Genomic DNA, 4,439 nt, shown 5'->3' with positions numbered 1-4,439 from the left:
GATTAAGGCCTAATGCATTTATTTTCAATTGAATGTAACTCAGTAAAATCTTTGAAAGTCATTCCATCCTTTAACTAAATGGTAGTAACACGAAGTCATTCCATCCTTTCACTAAATGGTAGTAACACTACGTCATTCCATCCTTTCACTAAATGGTAGTAACAAGAAGTCATTCCATCCTTTCACTAAGTGGTAGTAACACTAAGTCATTCCATCCTTTCACTAAATGGTAGTAACACGAAGTCATTCCATCCTTTCACTAAATGGTAGTAACACTAAGTCATTCCATCCTTTCACTAAATGGTAGTAACACGAAGTCATTCCATCCTTTCACTAAATGGTAGTAACACTAAGTCATTCCATCCTTTCACTAAATGGTAGTAACACTAAGTCATTCCATCCTTTCACTAAATGGTATAACACTAAGTCATTCCATCCTTGACAGAAGTCATTCCATCCTTTCACTAAAGATATAAAGCCACTTTTTATTGACAGATGCCTCATGTCAATGTTCTGGATTTTGATGAAAGGAAATTCCATATAGCCTACTGGACAGGACTTTGCTATGGCATCTTCTGTTTGGGTGTCTCAGGTCAGGACTTTGCTATGGCATCTTCTGTTTGGGTGTCTCAGGTCAGGACTTTGCTTTGGCATCTTCTGTTTGGGTGTCTCAGGTCAGGACTTTGCTATGGCATCTTCTGTTTGGGTGTCTCAGGTCAGGTCTGAGCCATAATCAGAATGTGTCGCTGTCTCTATTTCCAGCCCTGCCATTTCGACCATGTCCTGATCTAGTGTTTGACCCCTGACCTCCTCACACCATCTCACTGTCCATGTCTGCTTTTAGCTCCCACCTCTACTTCACTGTATTATAATGGACCTTATGCTTGTTATGTCACCTCTGTAACCAGTTAACAAACATAAGGACCTTTCTGACTCTATCCCATAGCCCTACTTCACTGTGTTATAATGGACCTTATGCTTGTTATGTCACCTCTGTAACCAGTTAACAAACATAATGACCTTTCTGACTCTATCCCATAGCCCTACTTCACTGTGTTATAATAGATCTTATGCTTGTTATGTCACCTCTGTAACCAGTTAACAAACATAATGACCTTTCTGACTCTATCCCATAGCCCTACTTCACTGTGTTATAATAGATCTTATGCTTGTTATGTCACCTCTGTAACCAGTTAACAAACATAATGACCTTTCTGACTCTATCCCATAGCCCTACTTCACTGTGTTATAATGGACCTTATGCTTGTTATGTCACCTCTGTAACCAGTTAACAAACATAATGACCTTTCTGACTCTATCCCATAGCCCTACTTCACTGTGTTATAATGGACCTTATGCTTGTTATGTCACCTCTGTAACCAGTTAACAAACATACTGACCTTTCTGACTCTATCCCATGGCCCTACTTTCTAGAACTGAACATTTCAATTCCTCTATGAGTTTGTTTTGTGTCCATTTACTTATTTATGTATGTATTTGTTGTATATTGGGGTTGTGCTGCAGAGCATCATGGGTGTTTGTATGTGTTGAGATGATCACGTTCCAGATAAATGTTTGAACTGATTCCTGTCTCCTGTCTCATCATTATTGAATTGTTATACAGACGTGGTTATGAAACCCACCAGACATAACAACAGATTGGTGATGAGTCTGAATCTACAGGAACTATTCTGTCTGTAAGAAGTCGATTTTTACAACTGTTGAAACTGTTATTTTCTTTGGTAAAGACCTCCCCAATTATCAGGTGCCGCCAACCCCCTGTGATGCAGATGGACTTTCCAGGTTCCTACTAGCTGTGGTCAAGACAGAGTCAGATGGACTTTTCAGGTTACCACTAGCTGTGGTCAAGACAGAGTCAGATGGACTTTTCAGGTTACCACTAGCTGTGGTCAAGACAGAGTCAGATGGACTTTCCAGGTTACCACTAGCTGTGGTCAAGACAGAGTCAGATGGACTTTCCAGGTTACCACTAGCTGTGGTCAAGACAGAGTCAGATGGACTTTTCAGGTTACCACTAGCTGTGGTCAAGACAGAGTCAGATGGACTTTCCAGGTTACCACTAGCTGTGGTCAAGACAGAGTCAGATGGACTTTTCAGGTTCCTACTAGCTGTGGTCAAGACAGAGTCAGATGGACTTTTCAGGTTACCACTAGCTGTGGTCAAGACAGAGTCAGATGGACTTTTCAGGTTACCACTAGCTGTGGTCAAGACAGAGTCAGATGGACTTTCCAGGTTACCACTAGCTGTGGTCAAGACAGAGTCATGCCAAGTAGACATCTTCTATTTCAGACAACTGGAAAACGCACCAGTCACTTCAACACAAGTGGAGAAACACCAAAAACGACCACGTGTCATCTGAAGTGATGGACATCATGAAAGGCAAAGTCGCAGGAGATACTCTGGAACTGAAATCATACCTTCCAGGAGAACTGAGATATCAATACAGTCTGTTGTCTGCTGTGGGAGAGGAGAGTTATCGTTCACTGAAGAAACCAGTGTTGCAACAGTTACACTCAGGTCAAGTAAATTGCACAAAGCTACTTCTGGTGGCTTGGATTGGATGGAACCTTTTCCTTTTCAATGATAACTACATGTTTTGGTTCCACCTCGACTCACATTGTTTGAACGCCCTCAACTTTATTCCAGGCTACACGTCATTAAATTTGTTTAGACAAGTTACAGACAGTAGCCTACAAGTAGCAAAATAAAACTCAAATGATTGAACATGAAATGTACTTTAATATGTTTGAAATAGGATTATAGCCACTGTTTAATGCAGTCATCTCGGTTTTCATTTAATACTTTACATGTCACCTGGGGCGGCAGGGTAGCCTAGTGGTTAGAGCGTTGGACTAGTAACCGGAAGGTTGCAAGTTCAAACCCCCGAGCTGACAAGGTACAAATCTGTCGTTCTGCCCCTGAACAGGCAGTTAACCCACTGTTACTAGGCCGTCATTGAAAATAAGAATTTGTTCTTAACTGACTTGCCAGGTAAAATAAAAAAGACAACTTTGGCAACTTTGTATTTGTAGTCAGCTTTGTTCTGAAGTTATCGGCGGTCACTGAGAGACGGATAAACCATGTAATATTATGTTTAGCGGAGAACCTCTATGTTTATAAAGAACGCAGGAAGGCAAAAAGTATCTAACGACCCACTTAGCTGTTCTACGAGTGGTCTGAGGCAGGAGTACACGGAACCCAAATCGGCTGCGCCATCGTGCATAAATGTATTTTGTCCCCCTACACCAAACGCAGGTTAAAATATCAAAACAAACTCTGAACCAATTACATTCATTTGGGGACAGGTCGAAAAGCATTAAACAGCTATGGCAAGTTAGCTAGTTAGCTTGCACATGCTAGCTAATTTGTCCTATTTAGCTAGCTTGCTGTTGCTAGCTAATTTGTCCTGGGATATAAACATTGAGTTGTTATTTTACCTGAAATGCAAGAGGTCCTCTATTCCGACAATTAATCCACACATAAAACAGTCAACCGAATCGTTTCTAGTCATCTCTCCTCCTTCCAGGCTTTTTCTTCTCTGGACTTTCTTTGCGATTGGCAGCTTTCATAAATTAGGTGCATTACAGCCACCAACCTTGTTCGTTTTTCAGTCACCCACGTGGGTATAACCAATGAGGATATGGCACGTGGATACCTAGTTCTACAAACCAATGAGGAGACGGGAGAGGCTGGACTTGCAGCGCGATCTGCGTCAGAAATAGAACTGACTTCTATTTTAGCCCTTGGCAACGCAGACGCTCGTTGGCGCACACCAGCAGTGTGGGTGCAATTATTGAATAACATAGATTTCTAAATGTATTTTGTGACGCGAGCGGTGTAGTCAGGGTATTAGATTAAGAGTGTTTTCAAGTGCAAAGGCAATAACAATGGTTTTGGGAAACAGCTCTGTTACGAATTACCTGCGGTTGAATTCGTAACAGAATTACACATTCTGGGGGCGGAGTCAGTGAGTCACAAACTAGTAAAATGCTCCTACGAAGGATCTAACAATTAACTTAGCCATAAGATGCTTTTGGGAAACCAGGCTCCTGTCTCATCATTATTGAATTGTTATACAGACGTGGTAATGAAACCCACGAGACATAACAACAGATTGGTGATGAGTAAGTCTGAATCTACAGGAACCATTCTGTCTGGAAGATGTCTGTTTTTACAACTGTTTAAGCTGTTATTTTCTGTGGTTCAGTCCAGGATAATGTTAGCTCAGTGTACTACTAGCAGAGGCAAGGGCATAGTGGAGCTAGCTAAGAGAGAGAGTTAACATCGTCATGGATGGCAGAAAAGGACTCGAGATGGATGTCAGAAGGCGAAAACAGCTTAATTTACAAAGGAAGGAATATTATGGGACATTTTTAGGACCATTGAACATTTTGATGAAAGTTTTGAGCAGAGGAGGT

General features: G+C 41.4%; 1 long non-coding RNA gene across 2 annotated transcripts; it reads left to right on the top strand.

Annotated features, from left to right (window-relative positions):
- Positions 1-450: 450 nt before the first annotated feature.
- On the top strand, positions 451-1,584 carry LOC121844545. 2 transcript variants are annotated; one of them, XR_006082035.1, is made up of 2 exons: positions 451-633; positions 716-1,584. It is a non-coding gene; the product is annotated as an uncharacterized LOC121844545 (long non-coding RNA). The 2 variants fall into 2 exon arrangements; XR_006082034.1 differs by having other exon boundaries at positions 451-674.
- Positions 1,585-4,439: the final 2,855 nt, after the last annotated feature.

This window comes from Oncorhynchus tshawytscha, unplaced genomic scaffold, assembly GCF_018296145.1.
Source record: "Oncorhynchus tshawytscha isolate Ot180627B unplaced genomic scaffold, Otsh_v2.0 Un_contig_13034_pilon_pilon, whole genome shotgun sequence".
In the NCBI taxonomy this organism is placed as follows: domain Eukaryota; kingdom Metazoa; phylum Chordata; class Actinopteri; order Salmoniformes; family Salmonidae; genus Oncorhynchus; species Oncorhynchus tshawytscha.
Note: the sequence above shows the minus strand (reverse complement) of the source record. Positions and strands in the feature narration are given on the sequence as shown.